At 29.2% G+C, this 20,158-nt stretch overlaps 1 protein-coding gene across 1 annotated transcript in view; it reads left to right on the top strand.

Moving 5' to 3' along the window:
• The window catches only part of LOC113377210 (glutamate decarboxylase), a 59,247-nt gene that overhangs the window by 8,912 nt on the left and 30,177 nt on the right, over positions 1-20,158 (top strand). The window lies entirely within an intron of this gene.

The raw sequence follows: 20,158 nt of genomic DNA, 5'->3' as shown, positions 1-20,158 counted from the left end.
ATTTGTCGTATACTTTATAAGCAATTCAACACACAAGGTTATACAAATATAGTAACAACCACAATAAGGTAGAATTAAATATAAATATATAAATTTTAGTTTCAATTATAATACAAAATAAAATATATTTTTATTTTTGAAATATATGAAAGGTTCCCATGTGACTATTAAAATGTAAAGTATTAACATATTTAGACTAATTTTATTCGACGTAGTTTAAGTGATCACATAGCAGATTACTTCAAGAAATAATTATGATTTATATTTGATTAAGTAATTAATTACCGTCAATCGGCTATATTATTGAACAAGACGATTTATAGAAAATTATTTAATTTAGATTTATAATATAAATACTTTCAAAATTTAATTTTGATTTTTCTCATGTTTCATAAATTGATTGATGAGATGACCAAGTGACACATTTATATTCAAGAACGGAGCTTACATATAAATTCTTGGCACATACAAAATTGACATTTTTATCAAATTTTATTTTATTATCATAATTTTGCATAAGGTAAATATGAGATGGTTTAGTTTTAGTTCCAGAAGATATTTGTTTCATTTGCAATTTTTATATATGAATTGTTTTTAATTATAAAAAAACATGTATACCTATATCCGTGACATAAATACATAAACTATCTAACTAATACAGAATAAGCTTATATCAATGATTATTTATTCCTAATGAAAATAATAGAAAAAGTGTATATGTTTTTTATGATTAAGAGTTGGTAATATCGATACAAAGTATTCCAGTCGAACATTGTACGTCTAGATCTGATTGGAAAGCTTTGAGATGCAAAATATTACATTTCTTCACAATTATTTAGATATAGCGAATGTATAGTAAATAACATTTTTGGGAAAAAAATATTTACACTCCTTATTGAAAGGTTTCGACACTTGATATTTGTCATTAGCTCACAAATTAAACCGCAAAGAACAAAACCATAATTAAATATGAGCAGTTAGGCTTGAGTAATGATGGATTAGGCATCATTATTTTATCAAAAAAATTGATTTTTTTGATATACAAATTCAATTTTTATTGTTAATCAAAATTTCAAAAACTGTTAATCTATATCCTTGATTTGCTTGATGATTATATATATCAAGAGCCGAAACGTTTAAATAAAAAAATTCAAATATTAATACATTGATTAATTCGCCAATATTTATACCTGAGTTGTGGGCGTTTAAATATCGAAGTCTAATCTATTTAAACATTTCATCATATATAATATGTAGTTCATATACGTGTGTTGACATACTGTATACGCAAATCACGCCTTATTGAATTAATATAAATTTATCAGCAATAGCTCAAAGTAAATATTTGTATAAATAATGAAAACCGAAAAAATCCGGATTTTTTATGTTGAAATGTTATTCGCATTGAATCAGAAACACGGAAGATAGATTACAAGCAGTTTGAATAGATTAAATTAAATGTAGGTGAACGCGGGAAAAGGGCAAGTGCTGCTCCGTTTCAAGAGCTAACGACTGCGCCATAAGCGCTTTTGAGTGATCATGTCAAAGCACTTCATCACACGCGCTGCCATTAATGTGTTCGACGTCATTTACACGAATACATGATGCATTAATCGTACACTCTATACAGAAAATACATACTATTAATCGTATTTGCTCATTTTGTATGCCGAAAAATAAGACACTTCACACACGGACCTAAAATCGCATGCTTCCACAAGCTTTATGGGCTTATTCTCGGTTAACATAACCATGCTATGTTATCAATTTCCCATGGTAAGATGTTTTAAATAAAGCCCTGTTCACAACGACGCTTGTTTCTGGTCTGAATAGTATGCTTGATTTTGTCGCTTTAGATTTCATGTTAGTTTTTTCAAGCCGTTTGCTACACACGATGCGAAAAAGCTTGCTTGCTTTTAGTGATATTTGTTTTAGCTTGCTAGATTTTCAAATATAATAAACCACATGACAAAACTAGTAAGTCAGAACAAATTACGCTCAAAAATCAATCAAGCTAAAACAAAAGCAAGTCAAAACAAATCACGCTCAAAAATCAAGTAAGCTAAAACAAATCACACTTAAAAATCAAGCATGCTATGTAGCCAGCCCAGAAAACAAAAGCAAGTCAAAACAAAACACGCTCAAAAATCAAGCAAGCTATAACAAATCACACTTAAAAATCAAGCAGGCTATGTAGCCAGCCCCGAAAACAAAAGCAAGTCTCACTCAAAAATCTAGCAAGCCAAAACACATCACACTCGAAAATCAAGATCATCATCTAGCAAGCTAAAACAAATCACACTTAAAAATCAAGCATGCTATGTAGCCAGTCCAAAAAACAAAAGCAAGTCAAAACAAAGCACACTTAAAAATCAAGCATGCTATGTAGCCAGCCCAGAAAACAAATAACGTGTGATTCGGGCTTTATTCATAGGTCTGGGGTCCATCCATAAAAATAGCGCACGTTTTAGGGTAGAACTGGTCTTAAAAGGTCCATCGCCGATATATCAAAATCAAGTAAAGTTACGAATTTTTTAACAGCAATATTTGAAAGTAGAGGGCAAAAAATGCATAATCACCTTAAATTAATTTCAAACTACAATCAATAACTAAACGTTTGCAATTGTTCGCTAATAAGTTTTATAATTACATTCACAAGAACAATCTACTGTTTTAGATCGGACGTGTTTATTTTAAAATTCTAAAACATAATATCATGGCTGGTTTCATTGTTCATATGCAATCAATAAAGAAAAATAAACTCTATTGTCTATAAACTGAGACAAAATGTACAAATCATAATAGAAAATTTGTGTTTACAGTTCACTATATACGTGAAATAACAACATAAAACGTTTAAAAGAATTAAAGTTTTATATTAAAGCTCAAAATGAATATTTCTATAAAATAATGGGCTTATTCTCGAATACTCATAAACAAGAAAAACTAACAACGACAGAAAATATTTCTCAAACATTGCCGTTTGTCCTCCATTGTAAGAATCAAAGTGATGACTGGTGATACATCTCTTTCCCTCTACTTTCAATTATTGTTGTTGAAATTTTTTAACTTTACTTGTTTTTTAGATATCGGTGGTGAACCTTTTTAACCGCGAACCTTTAAACACCGCTTTAACCTAATGGTATTTATATAAAATATTTTACTATAGGTGTCCTGAAGCCAATGATGCCTAATTAAATATTATACTTATTGCGTAGAGAATTTTATAGAATAATTTTAGCAACTTTTTTTTCGAAAAAAATTAGTATATTTATATGAAACATTTTACAATAGAAATCCTAGAAGAAATATGTGATAAATTAATATTATAATTTGTGCACCAACTTTAATGACTCTGTTTAGAGTGCTCAAAAAGACAATTCTAGTAAATTTTTTGTATCGAATAAATATGGCATATAACACTTGTTCAAGTATTACCATTTCCTTCGAACAAAACTATCATAGATTATATCAAGCAACGCAAACAGTTTTTGCAACGTAAGCTAACATTTGTCATACACTCGATTATTTCAGACTGTCATATGCACACAGCTTTCTACGTCATGCGAAAGCTCGCGCGTAAGAACCAATACAAATACCGAAGCTCAAACTTGAAAAATGTGAAAAATCTGCTTCTATGAAAATGTAATCAATTTTAATAACGGTTTATCAAATTTTGCTATAAGCAGATTATGTAAAGTAAAATCATTGTTATACAAATGATATAAATTTTAATAACAGCTTATAAGACTCTGCTGGAAATACATTGATATAGAAAGTTGTTTTCATGAAATTAGAATTAATTTGCATATTGATGTATCTAGAGCCGTTAAAATACGTATTCACTAAATTACTATATAAGGTAGAGCGGGGCTTAAAGGTCCGGAGGTAAAAAGGTTCAACATCGATATTTCAAAAACAAGTAAAGTTAGGAATTTTATAACAACAATATTTGAAAGTAGAGGGAAAAGATATATAACCAGCCATCAACTTGATTCTCATGATGTCGCAATTGAGAGATACACGGCAATGTTTGAAAATCCATAACAAAAGCGTTTTCTTTTGTTGTTACTTTTTTGGTTGTGAGCAGTATTGTTTAGTTTACAAGACCCTAAAATAATATAAGTGTATATTATTTAAGTGTTTTATAAGATGTATTGTTAATTTTAAATTAGATTCAACAGTTTTTTATATAACCTTTAAAAAATCATACGTATGTAGAGGGTAAAAAAGACCTTTGCCCTGAAAAAAGTGTGAATAATACACATCAGTAAATAAAAAAAAGTTAAGTAGTAGTAAAAAAAGAATTAAGTTAACAACAGCAATTTTGCAAGTAAAGTAATATAAATAGTTATTCTAACTATGCTGATAAATATTTCTAGACAAAATACCAAATCAAGATTATATACAGTTACATTACTTTATCTCTGTAAAAAATGTACCCAGAAAATTTATATTTTGCATTGGTTGAATAAATAGCTATTATTTCGCAAAATCCATCTAAAATAAAAAATAATATTGATAATATAAAACATTGGACCTGTTTGCCCCCTGGTCGTCCCTTATAACACCCCCTATGTGGTAAAAAAAGACCTGGTGTTTTTTTATTATAAAACGCAAATAACACATTTTTACGATCTTGAATTAGCTGGAAATTTTACTGAACAAAGTCTGATAGTTGTTTGTTTGATATGTGTCATTTGTTGTAATATTATTGGTTTGGTTTTGATAATATAATTGCTCAAAGTCAAATTGGACTTTTGTGCCCCGCTTTACGCTATAACTTGATATTTTAGTACTTTTGTTGCTTATGATTCAATCTTTGTTTATGATTATTTTTACACGTGGGTCATTTAAAATGCAAGCATATGTTTTAGAAAAAAATAATTAAAAGTGTTATTATTTGTTTTAATTTCGACTATAACGTATTTTCGTCAAGAACTATATATTTCTTGAATATTTGTTGAATATGATGGCATGTCCAACTTTGGCTTTGAGTACAAAATTAGTTTGCTCGATGCTAAAACTTTAAATGACCCACCATTTCGATTACAATGTATTTTTGCCCGAAGAGATATGTTACAGCTATTTTTTGAAAATTATGTCATGTCCAACTTTGGCTTTGAGTACAAAATTAGTTTGCTCAACATTTAAACTTTAAATAACCCACCCTGTATATACTAACACCTGATATTGATGTTAAAATAATTATTCATCTGTAAAATTTAATTTGCTAGTGAAAACCCTATCGATTTTCTTGTGTTCACAAACTACTAAAAAATTTCAAAAGATTTCCTTAAGATTTAATTTGAAATTCTCTGGCGGAAAAGAGCAAACGGGGAAAGGTTGAGTTTTGCAATATGCCTTTCTGGCCGCGGACCCCTTCGAAATAAATCACAGCCTGTTATCCGCAGATGTGCCCGGAATGGGTCGCGCGCGTTCTGGGCTTCTGCCGTGATAAAATGATAAATGATATTTTGTCCGAGCTTTTGGATCCGTATTGTCTTGTGGTCATGATTACGGTGTGGAAGTTTTCATTCATCCGATTAATTTGGTACAATTACATTGATTTGTTATAGTAATTAAAAGATAGACGGTTTGTTTCATGTAATATTAAAAATAATTGTTGAGTCAGCACTGCCAAAAAAGGTAATTACCTTTATAAATTATAGGTAATTCCAAAAAATAAAAAATAGGTTCAATGCTAATATTAGGTTCACTTTGTTAAATGCTTACTAAATCACCAATTGAGAATATAGATATTTTATTATTGCATAATAGTATGAATATTAAATTTAATAAAATAATGCAATATTTTAGCAGAACGTTATTCTGTATATGGGCGGGGCATAAAGTTCCAATTTGACTTTGTGCAATTATATTATGAAAACCAAACCAAACCAATTATATCACAACAAATAACACATATCAAATAAACAACTAGCCAACTATGATCAATGAAACTCCCAGCTAAATCATAATTGTAGAAATGTGTTTTTTTTTTCATTGCTTTTCAAAAATTTGTCATCTGGTACTTTTTACCCCACAGGCGGGGTAAAATGAGACGGCCTGGGGACTACTGGTCCAATGTCTTATTTTTAATTTTAAAGGAATTTTACGAAATAACAGCTACATTATTAAACCTTATGCAAAATATAAATTTCATGTGTACAGTTTTTACAGAGTTAATATTGTAAATAACCTTGAACTGGTATTTGGTCAAAATATTCATCAGCAATTGGAATACCTATTAATTTAATTTATCTCTTTAAAATTGATATTTTTTAGCTTAATTTACTTCTTGTTTATGATTTTTTTCATTATTTACACCTTTTCCAAAGTAAAGATTCAGTTGATCCTTTTTACCGCACCCACGTGTGAGCTTTTATGAAGCTTATATAAAAAAAATTGTTGAACCTAACTTAAAATTATTAATATATCTTATAAAACAATTAAATAACGTAAACTTAAGGTCTCGTAAATTAAGCAACAGATCTCACAACCGAAAATACTAAAAAACAAAGAAAATACTTTTGGTGTGTATTTTTAAATATTGCCTTTTATTTCTGAATAGCATAGTCGTGAGAATCAAGATGATTGAGCTAGTTATACATCTTTTTCCATCTACTTTCAAATATTGTTGTTCAAAAATTCGTAACTTTACTTGTTTTTGAGATATCGGTGGTGGACCTTTTTACCCGCGGACCTTTAAACCCCGTTCTACCCTATATGCGATCAATAATCATCACAAAACCCATTTTCGTACGGATTACTACAAGGATTAACTCTTCGCGTGTATTTTTTGTAAACCGATAAAGTAAATGAGGATGGTATCTTTTGCAAATGTTATAATTTATTTTAAGCATAATATTTCAAAAACAATCGCAAAATAATCCAAATCGACAAAATCTAATAAGGCAAAAAAAATTACCGACTTTTTAAATTCGAGCAGTGTTTATATCATCAGCAATCAGTTCAATTATTTTTTCAGAAAATGCACTTTCGATCGGATTACCGCGCGGATTAACTCTTCGCGCGCGTATTTTTCGTAAATCAATAAAGTAAACAAATATCGATGATAACTTTAACGATGTTATGACAATTTTCAAGTTCATTGTTTTTATCTAAATTAGTTATGTTCACAAATTAGCGCGTATCCTAGGTTGAGAGCACGGGATCAGTCGCGACTTACGTCATAGAACAGAATATTATCGGTCAGATTGTTGACACAGGGATTTCGAGTGCGTGACTTCCCGCCGTATGCAAAACTGTTCTCTGTTCTAGTGGAGATTATATGCAAATTGGTTCGCTTGTTTGCCTTGATTGCCTGTTTCGGATAAAAAATATTCAAATTCAATATTTCACCAAGAGTGAAAATAATTAACGCTGCCTGCACGCATTGAAATGATTTTGCTTTTAATTATTTTTGAGGTATGCATTAAAAATACTTGCAAGTTCGCGCAAATTCTTTTTTAGTATTAAGGTGACCATGCGTCCGGGTTTCGCCGGAACACTCCCGGATTTGCACCTTGTGTCGCGGGTTTCTCTAAAAGCAATATTTGTCCGGTATTTAGATCTTTTGTCCCGATTGCCCCGGGTTTTTAAAAAGTATAGGCCTATATTGAAACTTCACTCTTGGTTGATAATAAAATTCAACTATCCATCAAATATCTGAAATGTTATGTGCAACTAGTATGCTTATATGAAAATGCAAGTTAAAATAGCCTCTCACATTCATAATTTTAGGATTTAGATCTCTTACTTGATAAAAGAATTAAACTACCCAAATATCTGAAAATGTTATGTACAACTAGTAAAGAAAAAATGCTGTATACAAAATTCCAAAAGTGGGTTAAGAACTTTTATTTTCAATTTTACAAAAATTAACAAATATTATGAAAATGAACTTTTCGAATGTCTGGAATAAGTGTTAATTATTTTTAAATAATTATGAAAAAAATAAAGCAAAGAATAGAAGTTTAGAAGCTGAAAAAAATATAGATCCATGTAAATTCATATAGATCCAAGATAAAATATAATCCATATTCGAGAAATAAAGTTCTTAGACAGTAATTCCTTAAATAGTTCTTGCTATCTTAAAAGCATATTAAATTTTTCAGCGTACATCCCCCCCCCCATGTCCCTAACTAAAAATTTAAATTTCCGTCCATGTTTTGACTTGAAAAAATATGGTCTTAACACGTTAATCGCCTCCATAATATTAGAATAATTTTTACATGGGCCATGGTAATTTTAATAAATTTAGTTAAAAATGTATCAAAGAAATTAGATGTATCAAATAATTTTTTTTTTGCCAAAATTCCTAAGAAAACACTATTTTTTATATCACACATATATGACTCACATGGCCCTATATTAAAACTTTTTTTCCTGACAAGCCAAGAGATGTTCAGGTCAATTTATCTAAATAAAATATATGTCTGACATGCTTATGTAGAACTTCTTAGTGTCAAAGATATATGACTGACATGGCGATTAACGTGTTGAAAAACTGCTACAAAATAATCCATTCCACCAATTTTAATTTTATAACTTTAGTCAATCATCTACAAAATTGGATTTGCTCTGTTTCTTGTGTACGATTATAGTGTTTAATACTGAGTCATCTTAAGATAACGATTTAAATAATAATTTTAATACGATTGATATGAATTGAAGCAAATTCAATGGCAGTGTTATATCTGCCAAAACATCAATTTAATGGGAAAAATACATTTACGATCATTTGGTTTCTAATTTGTACTGATTCTGGCAAGAAATAATTATATTTAAAATATACCAGTTAAATAATAAAATTAAGACAATAATATTCTTCTAAAAATGTTTTGATAAGCTCAATATGACAATTTTGATAAAATAAACATGATTCAACACGTTAAATGCCACAAAAATATCAAAAAAAATCACGTGGGCCATGATAACTTTATTCGATAATTTAGTTAAAAATGCATCAAGAAAACTTACAGTGTTAAAGAAAAGAAAAGCCAAAATTCCTGGACAAAAAACTATTTTTATGTCACACATATATAATTGAAATTATCCTATATTGAAACTGTTTCTCTCCTTCTACTAAATCTCGTATGTCAGAGATATATACATATAGAGATACATATAATCTGATATTTGACTGACATGGTAAATAACGTGTTAAAAATATTTGTAATACCAACTTCCTCTTGTCTTCGCAAAAAGTTTGTTTTCATGGTCATAAAAAAACAATTGTTAAAAGATTAGAGATAGTCCGATTATGATCTATATGTAAAAATTTTCACCATTATCTCTTAAACCAGACAATGTGCATGGCTAAGATACGGTACGTATGAACATATATTTTAATAAATAAACGAATAATATAGGAAGTAATTTAAAGATTATTTTTTCACAACAAAAACGCTTTTTATCCATCAAATCTTAACAAAAATAGAATGCAGATTGACCATAGTTATATTAAAACAATATTGACGCAATGAAGCATATGTCGCCAATATAGTATTTGTTATCTATAATGCTTACCAATATAATTCGAACGATGTAATACTATGTGTGTCAATATTGATTTTTTGGCTTATTGCTGTTGATATTCTTATCTGGAGACGATACATCATAGGATTTTAACGTGTTAGAATTCATATTGACGTCTTCGTATCCCGATAAAGGATATTCGATGCTGAGATTGGTACTTAAAGAATCTCTTATCTATAAAGCCCCTGAGAGGGGGATATATATATATATATATATATATAATACTTTTTTTAAAAACTTACTTATAGCTTTAAATACGAAAAGAACGTTACTAATTTTTGCAAACTTTGACGAATTTTTAAAATTAAACGACTTGTCGTAGGGCCATAATATTTTAGTATGATCTAGAAGACCATGATATCTATCGTCAAAAAAAAAATCATAAAAATCGTCGAGTTTTTGAGAAAACGTCATAAGGTAACTTTTTCCAAATTTGGTCTCATTAGAAGCAGAATGGCTTGTAATGTCGAGAAAACATAAACTTAGCAAATCGGATTTTTTTATGAAAACATAAATTTCTCCTTCGGGAATTCAAAAAACAATAATAATTCATGACAAAGCAGTGTTGTGCGTAACATACTAAAACTAGTGCCTGCATTTTATTATTACGATTTAAGCTGTAATGCCCTAAATTCCCCTCCTTAAAGCCGCACGTGCGTTTCGACCCTCCAAAGTTTTTCGTCAATCTATATCATCAGCATCAATACATGTGACTATATATTGTTTTAAATGAAAAGTACAAATTTAATTAAACTTAACTTTAATTAAGTTTCCGTTTGAATGGTTTGCACGTTCATTATACTTAGGTTGAAGGTTACATTAGAGAATTCGTCTTTTTATTCACATTATATTATACCTATAGTCACGTATTGTACTTCCACGTATGATTATTAAATATGTATATATGTATATATATTTATATATATATATATATATATATATATACACTTTCATATTCTGTTCTAAGACAATATTAAAATTTGTTGGTATTTTAATGATACATTCATATTAACAAATTAAGGGCGTGATTTTTATGTTCATTTTTACTTGAATAAACAAGCAAATATTTCATCCAGTTTCAAAGCCAAACCAACTTATTAACAGAATTATATTCTGTACATTAAACATACACAGTTTTTAAATTTTATAAATTCAACTATTTTAATAGTTTAGGTTTAACCACTAATTGGTTACTAACTATGCTAAACATAGTAAGTTAATTTATAATATATATTTTCCAACATATGTATACATTTCATTTTTCCAATTCATTTTGATATTAATTTAATTTTAATTTTTGTCTTTTATTTTAATATTTTTTATTAATTTAATATTTTCATTGCTTTTCCCATCATTTATATTCATTTGCGTCATTTGAATTCAAGTTATAGTATGACGTGTAATTTATAAATAAAAGCAAACATGCAATAGACTATTGAAAGGAATAAATTTCATTTTTTACCATAAAACACAAGTAATTTATATCCTTTATTTTCGGTTATACTTTTTGCAAGTACAAACCCTCCGCCGAATTTTTTTAACGACTCTACTCGTCGCCCCACCGTCCGAGACCTCATCAACTGTAAACTGTAATAGAAAAGAAATCCCAAGATGCGCCCCAAGAAAAAAACATTCGAGGAAAGTGAGACGAATGCCGGTGGAGGAATATTTCAATTTCCATTTGTCATGCGGGATCAACAATAATCTGCTGATAAGTAGCTCTTCCAGTCTTTTGTATTTATATCTGGAATCTACCTAACCTCTGCCCGCATTTCGATATATCGTACACACATACGGACGGCGGAAATACAATGAACTTCATATTTTTCCCTCGTATGTAGGATAGATAAAACGCTTTGTAATCGGGCACTCTTGTTGAATACAAATAAATAGATGCGAACTAGAATAATATTACATTCTACAATAATTAAAATATATGTACTTTAAAATTTAAGCCAAGTGGTAAATTTGCTCATCCTAATATGGAAGTAGAATTAAAAACAATCCTTAGTACTCATTTAGTAAATCATTTTTTGGCCGGCAAAAAAAATCGCTACATACAGAACATGATTTGATAAGTGAATTTTATAATTCATAATTTAACTAATTTTTATTAAACGTTCCTATTATTGTAATAAACATACATATATATGTACATAAAATGGGTTTTGTAATGATTTTTGTTTCTTTCTTTTTCGAACATATAATCAGAACCAGTTTTTTAATTTTAGCACTCCGGTAAAAAAATATTAGCACATCACCACTGCTTGCTACTACTTATATATTTTATTTTAGGTACTACTTGATATATTTATATTTTTGTTGTTTTGTAAAATATATGGTTAATTTTAGGTTAGATCCAACACTTTTTTTATATAACTTCTATAAAAGCTTAAACGTGAATGGAGTAAAAAGACCAACTGAACCTTTACTCTAGCAAAAGTGTGAACAATAAAAAATAGTAAATGAAAGAGTAGATTAAGTTAAAAAATAGTTAATAAATAAATAGTTATTCTAGCACTACTGATGAATATTTATGACATAATACCAGATCAAGGTTATATACAGTATTATTTTTGTAAAAAATGTACCCATATAATTAATATTTTGCATTGGTCGATTAATGTACCTATTATTTCATAAAATCTATTTAAAATTAAAAAATAAGACACTGAACCTGTTTGACCCCTGGTCGGCCCATTTCACCTCGGCTATGGGGTAAAAAAGACCAGGTGACATGGCATTATTAATCTGCCTTTACAGAAATTTCACTAGTTTTTCATTTCGTCAATACAAGTAAAATGTTTATTGTATTTTTTATATTGGACACTCCGTTATCTCAAAAACAGAAATACCATGTTTAGCTCTTTTTGCCCCGAATCTCCTAACGGCTAGACCTGCCTTTGCCAAAAACGATTGTTTTTTGAATTATTCAAATCGGTTGATCCGTGTTCGCAAAATTGTCGACGAAAATTTGTATAGCACGCACACACGCACATACAAACACACGCACAACCATACATCCATTTTTTCGTATGCCAAATTGTTCAGAAACCCTGAAACGTAAAGATATATAAATATTTTCATTTTCGTTTTTTTTGCGATTACTATAACTTACTCTAATTATAAAAGAAGTTAAATACATTTCTGCAATGATAAATTAGCTGGAAGTTGTATGTTGTCAGATAGTTGTTTGTTTGATATGTATTATTTTGTTGTAAAGTAATTTGTTTGATTTTCACAATATAATTGATCAAAGTCAAAGAGGACCTTTGTTCGCCGGCCTATTCTATATTGTTTCAAAAGTTTCTGAGCATTTTGGCTATCTTTAGAAAAAATAGATGTATGTGTGGATGTGTATATGTAGTTTGTATGTGTGCATGTTTGGATACAGTTTTTCGTCCACGATTTCGAGAGCAGGGATTAACCCATTTAAATGATCAAAAAAACATTCGATTCATGTTGATGGGGAGACGTGTTGATTAGTTTTCGGCTAAGACAGTTGTTTCGAAAATCCGGAGCAAAAAATGGCAATACAGTTTTTGAGAGAATAGAGCGTCTGATTTAAATGATTCCAAAAACATTTCACTTATATTGAGGGAATGAATAATATATTATTTTCTAAAAATGTAGGCCTAGAAGTTTCAAAGATAAAATGAAAAATGACAAAATTAAGCCATTTGATGATCAAAAATGATCATTATACAGATGCACATCATCAATTATAAACTCGTTTCGTGTTCGGCTATACCTCATGTCCTCACAATTTTACAAAACTTGAATTTTGTTCTCAACTTTGTAACGTACCGCAAGCATTTTTTTTTTGCATAATCTTAACGTCTCGCATTAAAAATAATAAGAAAATCTCCTAATGCAATAATTCGGATACGCGTGAATTTTACCCCGCGGCTTGGCTCTCGTATAATTCGCGTAACACTTGCTCAGGCCGTATACAATGAGCGCTCCTGTGTAAATTGCTCGAGCCGAAATTAATTAAACGTCAGTCCATGTGCCCGCACTAAATTACGAGTAATTGGTAGGATTACGAGGCGATCATTACCAAGACAAACAGAAAAAGAAACGACACCGTTTGCGATATATCTCTATTTTAGGATTGTTCTAACTTTTCTAATATAAAACTTTACGCTAGAGGTGATTTTATGAAAGATTTCAAAGTTTTGACAACGACACGTTTGTGACAGGGTAAGCCTGGTAGTAATTAATTTTGCAATCAGGAGTTTGATGTACGGCGTATTAATAAGTTTGTTATTGTGAATTTTGGTTCTTAAAACTTAGGCGAGTGACGTGCTGAGAATCTGAACACCTTTGACACTTTTATATGGTTTATAATGTTTTTTACTCTATTTTGCAATTTTATTTTGTATTTTGCAATCAGAACTTAGCGAGTCTTATGGCTTCTTTTATTGACTCATGGTCAATGGTCATGGCTTTATAGATGGCAACCAAAACGGTTATTGTAATTTATCACATTTTTTTAATAAGGCAGAGCGGGGTTTAAACCTAGCAAAGGTGCAAAAAATAAAAAATAGCAAATAAAAATTCAAATTCAAGTAAATTAAGTTAAAAAAGCAATTTTACCAGATTTAAATTAAATAAATATGTTTGTTTAAATGTTTGTTCGATTTCCAAGGACCATAGATTTATTATAAAACACTTATATAATATTATATGTTTATTTTAAATTTATTACTTGTGTTTACAATATTTTTAATGTTTTAAGTTTTGTATTGATTGATTTTATTTTATAAAAATTTTTGTTTGATTTTAATTTGTTTTTAATCATAAATCGGATGCTTTGATTTAGCGTGAACACATGTTTTTTATATCAATAAATCGCATGCTTTGATTTGGCGCGAACAAAATAGTTATTCCCGTTATTCCAACTCTGCTGGTGAATATTTCTGACAAAATATTTAATAAGGCTTATATAAATGTTATCTCTGTAAAAAAAGTACCATAAAGTACATAAAATTTATATTTTGCTTTAGAGTGGCTATTATTTCGTAAAATCCCTTCAAAATTAAAAATAAGACATTGGACCTGTTTGCTCCCTGGCCCTCCCATTTCACATCGCCTATAGGGTAAAAAAAACAAGTGAAAATTTTTCAAAAAACAACTAAAAACACATTTTTATTATGATGATTTAGCTGGGAATTGTACTGAACATAGTCAGATAGTTGTTTGTTTGATATGTGTTATTTGTTGTGATATGATTGGTTTGGTTTTCACAATATAATTGCTCGAAGTGAAAATAGACCTTTGTGTCCCGCCATACCCTACTAATAAATTTTTATTTAAATACCACAGCTCTAACCACTGGGCTGGAAAACCTACAATTTATTATATAAAAATTTAAAATGACAAAGCTTTTTTAATAGGATGATGTTTATAGGAAAAAAATCAAAAAGAGAATAATATTTTATAAATGATATGAAAATGCAAAATAGTAGTATTTTTCTCATCTTATAAAAAAAGTGTATTCACATGTTTTATAGTTCGACCAGTCAGACACAAATGAATTTAGGAATTATTTAAAGTGTAAACCTTTTTTATTTTATTAACATGTTAAGTAATTCACTATGTTAATCCAGTTTTAATAATTAATTTCAATGATAAGATTACGTTGATTCAAATTTCGACATAAATTACAATAATGAGTGGTAAAGTATCATTCATTTTAGTACTTGATTAAAAATGATAATATTGATAATTTATGATTGCAATAGCAAACGTTGTTCTTCAAAACAAAACCAATGCTTGTTCTTGAAAATAAAGTATCAAACATTAACAATAATCTTCCAAATAATTACGTTTTCTCAATTATTTTCCGTTAATTCGTTACTGACAAAAAATACTACAATAAATTAAGTTTCATTCACGTTAATACTTGATAAAGATATGACGCCATTGATAATAATTTACAATTACAATCGCAAATGTTAAAATTCAAAAACTTGTTCGTGGAAAAGCTGTATCAAACAATAACAATAATCCACCGAATAATTACGTTTGCTCATATCGTCTGTGGAATTTCAACGAAGTTGTCAAGATCAGTGTAATACCTTCTACATTAAGAGCTATTGAAATAATCAAGACAGGAATGGCGCGAACATCTGCTTATTTCTGCAAATTAGATACGAAAACAATTAAGTGTCAAGAGAAACGTTTGTGACGCGATTTAGGCTTAAATGTGGTTACATACTGTATATTGATCGATTAACTGACTTAAATAAATTAAAATAAATAATAAAAGAAAAATAGTTCATTTTCAACCTACATTTGAAAAGATTTATTGCTAAAATTTGGAACTACAAATTAATATATGGGGTAGGGCAGAGTTTAAAGGTTCACCACCATTATCCCAAAAACAAGCAAAGTGTAGAATTTTTTAGAAATACTATTTTAAAGTAGAAGGCAATTATGTATAACGAGCCATCATTTTAATTCTTATGACGTCGATATCAGGAGATAAACAAAAAAGCATCAATATATTCATATCAAAAGTATGTTTTTAGTTATAGTTTTTTGGTTTTGAACTCTTGTATTTAGTTTATGTTACATGAATTTTTATTCAAGTAATTTAGAGACCGATTCAGTTGCCTAACAAAAAAATGTTATGGCAAGGCCATGTTATGAAGAACTTTCCATACAAAATATTGACAAAAGCCATGTGGTTAGTGTGCAGTCAGACGTATTTCTCTGATTGTCACATAAAAAACCTAACCTAGAAACCGCACAAATGCCAAAAAACGATCTTCGGTAACAGGGTCTTTCTGACACAACTTCATAATATACGAGTGACGTTGCAGTTCATGTGTAAAACGCCTGAATGCACAGCAAATACATAACATTTTGACAGTATTTAGTATGATTCAGTAGCATAATGTATGGAAGTTGGAGTGTAACATGGCCTTGCCATAACATTTTTCTGTTATGCGGCAGAATCGGTCCTTTAATCGCTTTGGGAGATGTATTGTTGTTTTTAAGAAAAATTTAACATTTTTTTAAATACTCTACCTTTTTCTATTAAGCTTATATGTGGGTGAGGTAAAAACAATCAAACCTTTAAAAAAGATGTGAAACAATAATAAATGACCCATAAAAAAGTGAATTAAGTTAAAAGAAAATGCATTTTTATAAGAGATAAATTAAATTAATAGTAATTCGACCTCTGCTTATGAATATTTTAAGGTGATGAAACAGCAGATCATGGTTATCTACAATAAAATCCTTGTAAAAAAGTTTCCATCAAAGTTGTATTTCACGTTGGTTAAATAATGTAGCTATTATTTCGTAAAATTCTCTTAAAATTAAAAAAAAACGTTGGATCTGATTGTGTACTGGCTGCCCCTTCTTACCACGCCCATGAAGCAAAAAAACAAATTTTAGAAAAAATAGTAAAAAAACATTTTTCTATAATTAGGAGTGAACTGTGCATTTTACTAAACATAGTTCTATAGTTGTTCATTTGATACAAGGTATTCGATGATAGGACCTTCGTGCCCCGCCCTACCCTACGTTGGATAATTATATTTCGAAATACTGGTAAAGCAAAGTACATACTCGTATATTATAATATAACGACAAAAATGTATGTGACCAAACGAAATCATTAAATGCCGTACACTCATCTTTATAATATTTGTTCACAATAACAAATTGCATAAATGTGGATCGTACAAAGTCAATTCCGGCGGCACGGGGCTACAAATCCCAGCCAGCACATAAAACAATGAGATCCTCGTACATAATCGTGACGTACGATTATTTATTAGGGGATTTGAGGGCATTCCATCCATCGAGTCTTTATGGAGTCGAAGTGCCCCTCGAAGGCTGAGAGCTCTCCCGCTGGGGGTATTAGGAAGGCCGCAAAAGCCCTCTTGCACTGTGTCAAATATAGAGTAAATAGAAAAGCGACACGAATTTAGACAACAATGGGAAAGGGAGGGTATTGGAAGATGTAGACATCAGTGAAAATTAGCTTTTGTGCATTGGTGAAATTTAAAATGTTTAAATTGTATAGATTTATGTAGTCGGTTTTAATAGAGAATCATGACCAAATGAGTTACTAAAACCTGTTCTCCACATACCAGTAAAAAAATTCAAAACAATGATGACTTATGGACCTGCCTTAGCTTTAATCAGGGAATCAAACACTAGAGTGATTTCTGTACATTTTTGGTTTCTCAAATAATGTCAGCTTTATTTTAATTTTATCATAATAGCCTATAGAATTATATTATTTTATTTGCTATTTATATCTGGAGCGAATTAGCTCCAATATAGACTAAGTGTGCTATGACTTTTTATACATAAACAAAAAAGTGTATCTAAAATATTGATGTCTAATAAAATTATTATTGATTTATTAAATATTAGTGATAGAACCAGTCTAATTAGCAAAACCAAATTAAATTGAAATATTAATAGAAGCGTTTCGAACCGCAATCGTGAAATAAGAAATAAGAAATATTAATGGAAAGGCTCTTCAATATCAACAAAAAATAATAAAAAGCAAAACAGTAATATCTGAGCCACCATAAATATCTCGAACAAAAACGACTATTTTATCAATATTTTGAGCATGATTTTAGTATTTTTTATTTAACAGAACAGATTTACTTCATATAGGAGAGATTGCTAGTCAAAACAATACCCATAAAAATACCCATAAAAATAGCAGACACCAGAGTCTCAAAATATATTGCTGTTTTATTTTTGAACAAATGTTCATAAACTACATATTTACCTGTCTAATTGTAAGTGAGACTTTATGTAGGATGGATTGGTAGTCAAATCAAATTCCATAAAAAACTACAGGTATAAGAAAATCATTTTATTATTAAAATATATAAGACGAGCCAGAATCTAAAATATAAATGGAAACCAATTTTTCAAAAATCTTCGAGCAAACGTTTCTAAAATGTTTCAAAAGTTCAAGATCAAAACAAACTCCGTAAAAGATTGCAGATCTATGAAAATCACTTAATAATTAAAATATATAAGACCAGATTACAGTTTGAAATGTTAATACATACTTTTTTCCAAAAACGTTTGAGCAAATGTTCAAGAACTACAGATTTATGAAGAGTGGATTGGTAGTGAAAATATAATTAAGTCGTTTAATAATTAAAATATATAAGATGAACCAGAATCTACAATATAAACGTAAACAAATTTTTCAAAAATGTTCAAACACATATTTCATAAGTTGAATAAATTAAATTTTTAAGAATCTTCGAGGATTTTTTGAGAATTTTACATCTAAAAGAGGGGCTAGAAATAAATCTGCAATTTATTGTTAAATAAGATTCTGCTGACACTTTGCTAGCTCAGCTTTTCAGACTATTTTCAACAATTTTCCAAAAAAAATTCAATATCATACTAACCTTTTTCAATTAATAAGTAAACTTGAAAGTGATAACAACGTACATTTTCTTATTATGAGTAAATTTCATAAAGATGTATATAGAGTACTATAAAGAATCATGCATTAATGGTTTAATTGATTAAAAGGAAATTGAGGAGAGAAAAAGATATTAACTATATAAATTTTATTATATTAATGACAGTAATAGTATAAATTTATTTATACTGATTACTTATTTATTTTGTCCTTATGAAAACTGTGATTCTATTCTTTTAACTATGTATATATATTCCGGTTAGTAAAATATGTTTTTCTTCGCTATTTGCAATGTTTATATATAAATCCAATGTAATCAAATTATGCGTGAAAACTGCGGGCTGTTCCATATATACAAATATGTATGTGCAAAGAGATTCGTAAGGGAGTTTATATTAAAAAAAAGCCAGTGGTAGCATCTGGTCGTAACGTTCGTATCGATTCGCGTACATATTGCAACCCCAAACGAAGCCACCCACACCTCTGGAAAAAATCATACTTTAGCTCTCTACGGTAAAATACGACAACCACCTCCTATTGGAATTGTTGGAAAAATTAAATTTTGCGCGGGTATAATAATTTATATATTAATATCCGAGTATTACGTCATGTGATAAAATACGACATCCACCTTTTGAAAGGCTGGAAAAATTAATAATATATTATATATATAGGAGAGGACGGAGCACAAAGGTCAATTTTGGCTTAGAACAATTATATTGTAAAAACCAAACTTATTATTTAAAAACAAATAAAACATATCAAATAAACAACTATCTGACTATGTTCAGTAAATCTCTTAGGTAATTGTAAAAATGTGTTTTTTTCATAAATTTCACCCGGTCCTTTTTACCCCAGAGTCGTGGTAAAAAAAAACACCAGAGCTTAAAATCCTAACATTACTTGTTTTTTAGATAATAGTAAAACTGTCTCAACCGTACAAAAAATTCATACTTCTGGTTAAAAAAAGTAAAATGACAATTTTTATATGATATTATTTATATTTAACATAAAGACATACCCAACAAAGTAAGAGTCCATATCTTTCATAATTTTTTGCAATAGTCTGTTGGAATTTTATTGCACTATTTGAAAACCAATTAATTAATTTATCAATAAATAAAAAAACAATTCATTACTTCAAATTTACGTTGTAAACTTACAAACCCTGTGAAAATCTTATATTTG

This window comes from Ctenocephalides felis, unplaced genomic scaffold, assembly GCF_003426905.1.
Source record: "Ctenocephalides felis isolate EL2017-DRISC unplaced genomic scaffold, ASM342690v1 CF-g0.4_SCAFFOLD_01886, whole genome shotgun sequence".
In the NCBI taxonomy this organism is placed as follows: Eukaryota; Metazoa; Arthropoda; class Insecta; order Siphonaptera; family Pulicidae; genus Ctenocephalides; species Ctenocephalides felis.
This window is presented reverse-complemented; position numbering and strand designations above follow the sequence as displayed.